Source organism: Macaca thibetana, chromosome 2 (assembly GCF_024542745.1).
Source record: "Macaca thibetana thibetana isolate TM-01 chromosome 2, ASM2454274v1, whole genome shotgun sequence".
Taxonomy (NCBI): domain Eukaryota; kingdom Metazoa; phylum Chordata; class Mammalia; order Primates; family Cercopithecidae; genus Macaca; species Macaca thibetana.
In genome coordinates this window covers 108898690-108911199 of record NC_065579.1, presented here as the reverse complement: position 1 = coordinate 108911199, position 12510 = coordinate 108898690, and the positions used below count along the sequence as shown (strand labels likewise).

Here is a 12510-nt window from a genome sequence, read left to right as displayed (position 1 = left end):
TAAAAATTAACAAAGGGAAGGGGTACATAAGGCAAAGTCCTAAGGAATTCAGGTGCAAGCTTCCAAGAGTTCTGCCCCAGTGCAATCACACAGATTATACTTAATTCTTCTAGTAATGAGTTGTAATAAAACATTGGAAGTGGTGTCTAACAGAGACTCAGCGCTCAGGATTTTACTGGGGGTTGGTCCTGTAGCAATACTACTTTCAAACTTAACCTAGTTAACAATTATAGAATTCCATACCTAACAACTGCAGAGCACACATTCTTTTCTAGATCATATATTGGGCCATCAAATAAGTCTCAATAACTTTAAAATGACTGAAATCCACATATTATGTTCTCTGATAATAATGGGCTAAATTTAGAAATCAATGTATGATATTGATATGAAAAATATCACTGATATCTAGATTTTATTAAAACATGATACCTGGAAATGGTCTAAAGATGTCGATATTAAACAAAATGCTTATTAATAATACATATGTCAAGAAAAAAATGACATAGGAAATTGGAAAATGTTTTGAAATTAAGCATAATGAAAACAACATACAATATTTGTGAGATGCAGCTAAAGCAGAGCTTAGAGAAAAAGTTACACATTTAAAAGCTTATAATATAAAAAGAAAAAAATTTCAAGATAGTCTACCTTAAGATTCTACCTTAACAAGGTATTAAAAAGATGAATAAATGAAACTCAATGTTAAAAGAAGGAATAAAATAATAGAGGTAAGTACAGAAATTTAAAACAAAACAAATAACAGGAAAAAATAAATAATACCAAAATTTAGTTCTTTAAAATAATTAACAAAATTATGAAAATCTAGTTAGACTGATTAAGAAAAAAAGTAAGAAAGCAGAAAATACCAGTATCTGGGATGAAAGAGGAAACATTACTCTAGATCTTGCAGACAATGAAAGGATAAAGGAATATTACAAACAACTTTATGCCAATAAGTTCAGTATCGTAGGTTAAATGTCAAACTCCTTGGGAAACAGAAATTATTAAAACAGACACAAGAAGAAATACAAAATATAACTGGTCCTAGAAATATTTCACTATTAATAGCCATGATAAAACAAACAAATAACTCTAGCTAGGTTCACATGCCTTAACTGATGGATTCTATCAAATATATGAGAAAAAAATAAAAACAATCTTTATATAGACTCTTTTGGAAAATTAAAGGAGAGAATACTTCCCATCTAATTTAATGAGGGTAGCCTAAACTTGACACCAAACCAAAGAAGAACATTAAAACAAAAAGCAAAAAACTATACACCAATATCCCTCATAAGCCTAGATACAAAAATCTTAACAAAATTTTAAATCAAATCCACCTATAAATAAAAGGATAATACATCATGACCACATGGTATTAATTCCAGGTTGGTTTAATATTTGATTAATCAACATAGTTCACCACATCAACAGAACAAAGAAGAAAAATCATATCATCAAATAGATAAGGATAAAGCATGTGATAGAATTCAATTTTTGTTAATCATAAAAACCCTCAGGAAATTTGAAATAAGGAAAAATATCTTCAACCTAATGAAAAGCATTTACAAAAAAACCTGTATCTGACATTATACTGATAATGAGGCACTGAATGTTTTCTCCCTAAGATCCAGAGCAAGGCAAGGTTGTCTTACCACTTCTATTCAATACTGTAATGGTGGTCCTGGCAAATACTGTAAGACAAATAAATAAATAAAAGCCATAGGTATTGAAAATGGAAAAAAACCTATCTTTACTTTTCCATATAGATTTTGTCTATATAGAAAATCCTAAGGAATTCACATAATATAACTTAAAAGTGAGTTAACAAGTTCACAGTATACAAAATAAATACACAAAATCCATTTTATTTCAACATACTAACATAAAACAGTTGGAAATTGAAGTTGAAAATAATAGCATTTACGATAACATAGAATAACATAGGTATAAATTAAACTACAATAGGTGTATATTAAACTATGCGCAATGCCTGTATACTACAAAGTACTAAAAACCACAAAATATTTCTGTTTGAACTTAGAGAAGACTTATATAAATGGAGAGAGAGAGCTTGCTCAAAAATTGGAGAATTCTATTTTATGATGCAAGTTCTTCCCAAAGTGATCTTTAAATTCAATGAAATCCCAATCAAAATATATATAAGACTTTTTAATAGAAATTGAAAAGCTGATTTTAAATTTTACATATAAATAAAACAAACCTCGATTTTCAAAAGAATTTTTAAAAAGAAGAAAAAAGCCCAAGGACTCACATTTTCTGATTTTAGGCCTTCCTCTAAATCAAATTAATCAAAGTAGTATGGTATTAGCATTAGAACAGACAAACAGATCACTGAAACAAAGGACAGTCCAGAAATAAAGCTGCACATATACAGTCAATTGACATCCAATGAATGTGCTTAGGTAATTCAGTGGGGACAGTATTTTCAACAAACTGTGCTGAAACAAATGACTAAAAACTACATTCTCTAACTCACATCATACACATATGAATTTGAGATGGATGATCGACTTAAATGTAAAAACTAAATCTGTAATATTTCTAGAACAAAAGGAAAGTATACTTTTATGGCCTCCAGGAAGGCACTGATTTCTCAGGCTACATAGAAAGTACTTACCATTTTAAAAATGGATAATTTGGAATTTATGAAAACTCAAAACTTCTGGTCATCAAATTCACCAGTAATAAAACAAAAATGAAAGCCACTGTTCAGGAAAAAGTATTCATAATATACACACCTGAAAAAATGACCTGTGCCCAAAATATGTAAAAAACTCCTGTAACTCAACTGAAAATATTAATCACAATATGGGCAAAAGATTTGAACAGACACTTTACAAAGGAAAGTATGTGAATGGTCAATTTGCAGACCAACATGTGTTCAATGTCATTAGTCATCAGGGAAGTACAAAATAAAATTCCAATCAGATGCCATTTTATACCCACTAGAAGTGCTAACATTAAAAATTCTGGTAATATTAAACATTGCCAAGGATGTGGAGCAACCAAAAATCTCATATATTGCTTGTGGAAATATAAAATGGTATGAACACTTTGGAAAAACATTTTGCAGCTTCTTATAAAGTTAAACATATACCTACCGTACGACCCAGCAATTCCACTCCTAGGTATTTACCTAAGGGAAATGAGAACATATGCCCACAAAAATATTTGTGGGAATATTCATGGAAACCCCATTCATAATAGCCCCAAACTAGAAATAACCCAAATATCCATTAACAGGTAAAAGAATTAACAAATCTGTGATATATTCATGTAACGGATTACTACTTAACAACCACTTACTGATACATTCAAAAGATAAATGAATCTCACAAACACTCTGAGTAAAAGAAACCAGAGACAAAAGAATACATATGCATGATTCCATACATATGAAGTTCTAATACAGGCAAAATTATCATTCAATAGTGATGGCACTCAGGAGTTGCTTCTGGGAGGGAGAGTGAGAGTCAACTAGAGAGGTACACAAGAGAGCTTCCTGGCGTCCTGGAAATTTCCCTGTCTGGTTGTTTGTTTGTCTGTTTGTTTTGAGATGGAGTCTCACTCTGTCACCCAGGCTGGAATGCAGTGGCCTGATCTTGGCTCACTGAATCCTCTGCCTCCTGGGTTCAAGTGATTCTCCTGCCTTACCCTCCCAAGTGGCTGGGATTACAAGTGTGCGCCACCATGCCCTGCTAATTTTTGTATTTTTAGAAGAGATGGGGTTTCACCATGTTGGCTAGGCTGATTTTGAACTCTTGGCCTCAAGTGATCTGCCCTCCTCGGCCTCTCAAAGTGCTGGGATTACAGGTGTGAGCCACTGCACCTGGCCAAATTTCCCTATCTCAGTGATGCATGGGTTCCTCAGGTGTATTCATTTGTCAGTACTCACTGAATTGCATGCTAAAGAATTGTGCATTTTTCCATATAGAAATTCATGCCTCAATAAAAAAAATTAAAGTCAAAAAAGACCTTTCAATTCTTTTTGATTAATTCAAAAAGTTTGCAGAAACAGAACACAAGTTAATAAATTCCATCCCTAACCATTTTTTAAAGCAAAATTCACTGCAAGATGTCACCCAGAAACAAAAGAAATCAAACTTTTCTGCTGAAAGACCAATCAATGGCACTCCTTACTGTGCAGAAATACCTTAACCAGCCCATGAAACCGCTCGATGCCAATGGGAAGGACCCCTTCTTTTAAGTAGTCTGCTTTCTAGGAAACATATCAGCAGCACTTCTTCCCACAGCACCTGATACGGTTTGGCTCTATGTCCCCACCCAAATCTCATCTTGAATTGTAAACCAAATTGTAATTCACAGGTGTCAAGGGAGGGACCTGGTGGGAGGCTATTGGATCATGGGGGCAGTTTTCCCTGCTGTTCTCATGACAGTGAGTGAATTCTCATGAGATCTGGATGTTTGATAAGTGTGCCCCTTCATGCTTGCTCTCTGTCTCCCCCTCCCTCTCGCCTGCCACCATGTAAGATGTGCCTGCTTCCCCTTCTGCCATGATTGTAAGTTTCCTGCGGCCTCCCCAGCCATGTGGAACTGTGAGTCAATTAAACCTCTTTCCTTTATAAATTACCCAGCCTCAGGTATTCTTTATAGCAGTGTGAAAATGAACTAATCCAGCACCCTGTTAAAGGAAGTCTTAAACTTCCATAGACCCAGGCGCTTCACAGATTATCTACCTTTTCCAAACTCAAGCCTTCGCTCCATCATTTCATAGAACTGGAAGTTATTTAAAATAGCAAAATGAAGCCTCAGCCTGCTTGACAAAGAACAATGCAATAATGATTCACGCACAGGCTCTCTGAAAGCAGCTTCAAAACTGCCATTTAATTGAATAATCTACGCTGCCCAGAATGCAAATGAAATAGGGATGAAAGCCTAAGCATGATTTTGCTCAATGGCGCTCATCATTTACCAGGGACGATTGTGTGTTCTGCTTCTCCTCCCCAAACCCATTTGTCTGTTCTGTATTGATTTTGAAAAGGCTGATTCAGTACAAACAAGAAGAATCATTTCTCAGTCCTTGGAATGCATTGCTCTAATTATGAGGCTCAGTGGTTTTGTCCATATGATCAATGCAGGAGAAGACGTGTTTAGTCCAAGTCACCTCAGTATTTCTGAATCCTTGCTCTCCATGGCATCGGAGTAAATTTAATTCTTTGTGGGTGTGTCTGATGACCTACTAAGTGTGATGGGGGCACAACAGAACTAATCCAGGGGCACAAAATGTGACATATAAAATACTAGAGACAAAGTATGCTGTTCACCAGATACTGGCCCAGGCCCAGGCTCAGAAGGTGGTTCAATGAGTAAGTATTCAAAAGTAATTCAAATAGGGCAGGGGCCGCAAACTTTTTCTGTCAAGGGTCAGACAGTAAATATTTTGGGCTTCAGAGTCTTTGTTGCAGCTCTTCACCTGTACTGTTGTGGCATGACAGCTGCCATAGATAATACATAAGCAAACAGGCCTGGCTGTGCTCCAGTCATTTACCAGAAAATTACAAAGTTGCAAAAATGATTTGGCCTTCAGGCTGTAGTTGGTCGACCCAGGCAGCGGGATGCTGTGAGATATTCAAGGGACAGAAATTATTAAAAACTTCTCTGACTGGAAGGGATTTTCAGCAAACATGCACGAGGCTGGGCCTTGAAAATTGGAGGACTAGGACCTGCCAAGATAAGAAGGGAGACAAGAGAAGTTAAGGCACAGGAGCTGGTAACTAGGGAAGGGAATAGGACGTATCTCAGATTGGCTGAACGAGAGGGTGGTAATGGGGAGTTCAGAGACAAAAATAGGTGGAGGCCAGGGCAGAGAAGGTCCTCAATACTAGAATAAGCACCTGGACATTGTTTTCTGGACCAGGGATTCCAAACATTTTTGATCAAGCATTCCTTTCACTAAAAGGTTCTTGAGGCCATGCACGGTGGCTCACGTCTGAAATCCTAACACTTTGGGAGGTCGAGAGGGGTGGATTGCCTGAGCTCTGGAGTTCAAGACCAGCCTGGGCAACACGGTGAAACCCTGTCTCTACTAAAATACAAAAATTAGCCGGGCGTGGCAGCATGCACCTGTAGTCCCTGCCTACTCCGGAGGTTGAGGCAGGAGAATTGCTTGAACCCGGGAAGCGGAGGTTGCAGTGAGCCAAGATAGCGCCACTGCACTCCAGCCTAGGTGACAGAGCCAGACTCCGTCTCCAAAAAAACAAACAAACAAACAAACAGTTTTGAGCAATTATCTCCCACATATGTATTTATTTATAACTCATAGGTACCACCTGCCATTGTCTTAATAAAAGAAACTACAAAAATGACATTAAATGTAAATGGAAATTAAAGTAGCATATTCTCTCTGGGCATTTCATTCTCTCTGGGCCCCCTCCATGCAGCCCCAGGTGCAGCAAGTCCAGAGAATGAGCTGTACAACAGGAAGTCGTTCTACAGCATACTCACAAGGAAAACAGGCTTTTTTCTTTTTCAATGAACAAAGTTTGGCAAATACAGGGAGAGCTGAGTTTAAGGAAAGGCAAAGAGGTTTATTCATTGAAGGACTTATCAGAGTCTTTAACTCTTTCTGAGAATGTATGATGTACACTTTGAATATTTGGGGTTTGGGGTCACATGGAGCACTCCCAAAATGTAGCATGTAGCTATCCATTTCAGCAACATGAGGCTCACTTTACCGGTACTTGTGTGATTCCTTTATCCATACACAACTGCCCCATGACACAAGTTTTACAACTTCAGGAACCATGTCTGTGTTTGCTCACTGCTGTATTCCCAGTCCCTGGTGCGGTAACAACTGGCAATCAGTTGTTGGTGGACTGACCAAATGAAAGTGTCAAAATCCATTTGATCCACAGGCCTCTCACAAGACCTGCACTCCACAGAACTGCCTCCACAATCAACTCTTCAGGCCAGGTGAGGCCCAGGAAAGCTGCTCAGAGCTGAGGAAGCTCACGCTGTAAGTAATGGCTCCTATAGCCTGGGGTAAGGGAAAGCTGTAGGAGGCCATGGTCCTATCGTTGCACGGCCTCTGTCACAAATTTGGACAGAGGAGTCAGTCCAGAGTAGTAGGGTAGAGGTAACTCCAGAAGTGTCCAGAATTGGTAGTCTGTGCCATCACCATAGAAGAAGAGAACAAGGTTCCTGCCTTTGTGATACCTTGACAGTTCTGCAGCTTCCCTAAGGGCCACCTGGGCATCCCTCTTTCCTACAGAGTTTCTCTCCTTTAAGGCCACTGTCACAGAAAGTGGTAATTTTCAGTTCTGATAGAGGTGCCACCGGAGAAAGGAATCCACTGCTCCCGCCCTCTGCCCCTGTAGAATCCAGCTGCTCTGACCTAATCACCAGTTCATCTAGGCTCCTATCACCATGTAGAGCAAAGCTTCAGATTCTACAGGAAGAACTCCTAGACAGCAAAAAGGCTCCGTTTGAGTGTCCTCCCTGGTGGGCTGGCAGTGACTGCCTGTGTGTGTTGAGAAAGTTTCTGAGTCTGTATCTCAACCAGAGGAAAGGGTGTTACCTTCTCACTGGTGGCCCAGCCTCTCCTACACCACCTACATCCTCCGAAACACATTACTCTCCAGTTTAGAGGCTGGCAAACTTTTTCTGCAAAGAACCACCCAGATAGTAAATATTTTAGGTTTTACAGGCCAGACAGTCTCTGTTGCAACATTCAATTTTGCTGTTTTAGTAAAAACAGCCAAATGTAATAGATTTTAAAAACGGGTGTGGCTGTGTTCCAATAAAACTTTATTTATAAAAACAGGCAGCTACCAGGATATGGCCTGCAAGCCCTCATTTTCTGAACCCTGCTCTGGTTCCCTCTTTCCAGGTGAGAGCACCTAATCTCAGAAGTCGGTGTCCTAAGACAGTGCTTCTCAACTCTGGCCAAATTTCAGAACAACGAATTCTGAATCCCTGGATGGGGGTCCAAGCAGCAGGATTCTTTCAGTCTCCCCAAGTGAGTTCAATGTGCAGCCCAGGCTGAGACACCATGTTTTCAAGGGTAGCTTCTCCTTCCCTTTCCTGCAGGGTAAGTTGCATAACAAAAATGCAAGGTGCCACCGCAAAGGGCTTGTTTCCTAGGCAAGCAGTCTGCTCCACACATTTTGACATGGAAATTAAATTCTTCCTGCACCTTCTCGCATTGTTTCCTGTATGCATGCTGTAGAGCCAACTGGCTGCAAACTCCCTAAGAGGTGCACCTGAGCTTCTCTCACAGTGATGCGCCACTGAACCAAAGAACAAGTCCTACTCCTAAAATCCAGCCTGGCAGATAGATCTAGAATACATGATCATCAGCAAAGCCAGTGCCCACTCAATAAGTGACTATTAGTCAAGGTTCTCCAAAGAAACAGAACCAATAGGGGAGAGAGAGAGAGAGAGAGAGAGAATATAGAATATAGATAGGATAATGAGATATGTATATATTCCTTATACATGCCTCAGTCTCCTCATCTGTAAAGTGGAGTAACTGTGAACTCCTTCACAGCTGTATGCCCAGCTCCTATCACAGAATCCAGCAGAAGGAAAAGAAGTAAGAACTCAGTACCAGGAATCCATAGTGATGGGCTCCATCACACCTGCAGGGCTCAAGGGTCTCCCACTCTCCCTGACGCCTTCCCCCTTCCCAGCAACCCCGCTTCCTCTGAACTCTTCTCCCCATGGGGGAAATTGGTGGGTTCTTTGGACCTTTCCTTCATGGTATTCACTCCACTGGTGAGCTCCCTAAGGACAGGCAGCCACCTATGCATCCCTGGTTTCCTGGAGCATCTGTCCTTCCCAGCATCTGTGGAGGAGCCTTTCTCACTTCCACGGTCCTGGCACCAGGCACAGTGCCCGGAGGTCCTCAGTGAAAGGCGTGAGGATGAGTGAACAGACATGGCTGTCTTTGTCTGTACCATTTAGGGAAACATTTTTGTGTTTTACCTCCAGCTAGGAAGAGCCTTCTCACTCTCTCCCTGGCAAGTCAGATCAAGCCAGGGGAAGAATTAGGTGGACCTCCTGATTCTGTTGACACCTTCCTCTGCCTGGATTCAATCCTGCATTCCATTCATGAAGTGGGAACCCGCCTGGAGTGGCCCGGAGGGCCTGGGCATGGGAACCTATTGCGCAGGGATGGACCCGTGCTTACTTCCGAGTCTTGGACTGTTTCTCTTTCTGTGAAGTGGGACCTCCTCAGGTCTTTCTGTGATCGAATGGGATACAATGTACAAAAGTCAGCACACAGTGCCTGCAGCAGGTTCCTAATGTGTTTTGGTTTTCTCCTTTTTTCCTTATTGTTTTCTTCTTCCCAGCTCTGGGATGATGGCCAACTTTTTACAACTTAGATAAAAAAATAAAAATTAGTAGGAATACTAGTTCTACATGAGCCAAGCAAACACCCAGCTCCCAGTGCATGTGTCCTCTGGGGAAGTGACATACATTACTACTAAGTCATGCCCCTCTCCAAAGGTTTAGTGTCGTCTGGTTACTACTCAATAATCTCATTTTCTCCTCATACATGAAAATTGATTTTTTTAATGATCTGTTCCAGAATATTTCTAAGTATTAACACTGCATTAACTCATTTATAATCCCTCAAGTGTCATAGTTCCTTTAAAAAAAAATTGATAATGAATATCCCTCTCCCAGCCATCTGGAATCTCCAGCCTGAGAAAATTCAAATGCAAGTATTAATGGCCTACTTAACAAGCCACTTACGAAGGCCTTCCAGTGCAGCTTTCTGCAGGCCTAGCCGGCCACTGGGCATTTCACTCTAAAGGCCACGGAGTGAAGTGTTTAACTCCAGTACACTGAGTTCCAACCCCAGCTCTGCTCCTTATCTATAGCCTCTCAGCTCCGCATCCATCAAATGGGTTTATAACCACCCATATTATAGTCAAGTTTCCTAGAGGAATAAATGGAGAAAGAGTCAAAAGCACTCAGTTCGGTGCCTGGCACACAATATTAGATTGAACTGTATAAAACTACCCTTCTGTGGGTTAAAAAGTGTTGAATACCAGCAAGTTCATGTGGTCCTACCTACAAGGGTTCCAACAAATGGCAGCAGTCACTATTGCAGTGGAGCTGGCTGACAGGCGGAGGACAGAGGGAAATGCTGAAAGGCAGGGTGAAGACACAGTCATCTCCCACATCTGATCCCTCCGCACCCACTTTGAGCCCCTCAATATCATCTCCTTATGGCAGAGTGAGCTTCCAGAAATACCAACCTGAGTGGGCCATCTCCCTGCATGCAATCCTTCAGGGACTTTTCACTGCTCTTAGGACACAAGACAAGATCCTTAGCATGGCAGACGAGGCCCTGCCCACTCTGGCCTCTACCCTCCTGGCCAGCCACACCAGCATCACCTCCCCTCTGTCCCCTCCATTCAGCCTCCCTGGTCTCTGCTGGTAGCTCCAATGCACCATAATTCTCTATGCATGTGGTCTCTGTCCATGCTGGTCTCCCTGCCCAGGACACCTGCTCCACCTTCTGCTCACACAATCCTGGTTCCTCTTTGGATTCAGCTCAGTTATCATGTGCCCACGGCAGCTGCCTCTGAACTCCTTGACTCGGGATCTTGGAGCCTCAGGAGCCTGTCCCATATAGTACTTGTCCTAGGGGTCATCACACACTTATCTGAGTGATTACTCATTTGATAGGGCCTCTACTCTACAGTGTGAGATACATGTTTGCAGGAATCACAGCCGTTTCTTCCTGTGCCACTGTAATCTCAGTATCTAACACAATACACAGTACAGAACAGGTACTCAGTAGAGACTGTTGAAGGAATGTGAAGAAAGAGAGAAGGGAGAGTCTCAGCTTAGCAATGTCCTACAGTGGCCTGAGGACATGGCAGGAGCTCACAGGGGCTAAGGGCAGCCATTAGTAAGCCAAGCTATGACCTAGAGAGTCAGGACGAACTGTTAGGGGAACTGTGTAGAGTCCAAGGGCCTGGGCTCTTGTGAGGCTAGTCAGGCTGCTGTTCAGTCTAATGCCATGATGCAGCGGGGGTTTCATAAGGTAGCTAGGAACCCCCTGAGGGCTCCATCATGACCCAAAAAGCCCTCATAAGAAGACATCAGACTAATGGACATCCCAGCCTGGCAAGGCCTTTCATCAGTTCTTTCATTCATCAGTTGGTTTCTGAAGTCCTCCTATGTGCTCCTTCTACCCTTGCTTCCCTCTGCCCCATAGCAGCCAGAATGATCCTTTTAAAATGAAATAAAACTACCTTGCTTAAGCAACCCATCCCATTGGTATGGAATAACCAAGGTCATGCTTGATCTAGCTCTTTCCTGCCTCTCCTACTCATTCAGATGCACAGGCCGTCTTTGGATCTTCAAATAGACAAAGCTCATTATCATTTCAGAGTGTTTGCCTTTACTGTTCATTCTGCCTGGAAGCCTATTTCCCCAAGACCTTGGTACAGGTGGCTTCAGGTCTTAGCACAAATGCTGGCTCTACAGGAAGACCTTTCCTAAACATACCCTCCTGTACCTTTCCTGCACTGCCAAGCCCAGCCCCATCCGACAGCACTTTGTATGATGATGGGCATGTTCTGCACCTGCACTGTCTGGTACAACAGCCACCAGCCACGTGTGGTCCCTGAGCACGTGAAAGGTCACCAGACTGAAGAACTGATTTTTACTTTTATTTCATTTTAATTACTTTTACTTTAAATAGCCACCCATGGCTTGTGGCTACCACACTGAACAACAGGCCCATGACCCCATTTTTTTTTCTTTATGGCATTCAATACCTAAAGTGCTAAAAATTGTTCCTAAGCTTTCTGTCCATCTCCTCCATTAGAAACTTGAGCTCCCTATGAAGAGAAATTTTTTTATCTTGTTCATAGTTGGAACTCTAGGGCCTGGCTGTTGGGAGACCCTCAAATGTGATCTGAATAAGTAGGCTTGTGTCAAAAACTGTGTCAACATACTTATCCTAATAATATGGATCCAACAGCAGAGGTCTCCACTCCAGGACTTGTCCACAAGCAACAGTAAGATGTGCCATGCTTGTTGCTACTAATGACAGAAGTACATTTGCAAAGGACTGTCTTTTTTTTTCCCCTCTTTGATACAGGGTCTCGTTCTGTCACCCAAGCAGGAGTGCAGTGGCACAATTTCAGTCCACCGCAGCCTCAACCTCCTGGGCTCAAGCGATCCTCCCAACTCAGCCTCCAAAGTAGCCGGGACTACAAGTGCATGCCACCATTCCCAGCTAATTTTGTTCATTTTTTGTAAAGATGGGGTCTTGCTATGTCGCCCAGGCTGGTCTCAAACTCCTGGGCTCTCCCACTTTGGCCTCTCAAAGTGCAGGACTGTCTTTTTGAATCATAGTGGGTATAAGGTTATGTGAATAATAAGTTCATCCCCAGTCATCTGTATCAAGACTTATTTTCTAGAGTAGGAGGAAAAGGAGGTGACTAATACCTAAGGAGAAAAACAGCACGTGGAAGTGCGTCACTCATCTAAGCA

At 41.6% G+C, this 12510-nt stretch overlaps 2 protein-coding genes across 5 annotated transcripts in view; one reads left to right on the top strand and one right to left on the bottom strand.

Annotated features, from left to right (window-relative positions):
• Window positions 1-12510, bottom strand: part of CACNA2D3 (calcium voltage-gated channel auxiliary subunit alpha2delta 3) — a 938743-nt gene that overhangs the window by 565786 nt on the left and 360447 nt on the right. The window lies entirely within an intron of this gene.
• The window catches only part of ACTR8 (actin related protein 8), a 616404-nt gene continuing 614931 nt past the window's right edge, over window positions 11038-12510 (top strand). Inside the window, exon 1 of the mRNA XM_050781087.1 lies at window positions 11038-11041. The gene's annotated coding sequence lies outside the window, so the exon portion shown is untranslated. The remainder of the gene's footprint in view (window positions 11042-12510) is intronic.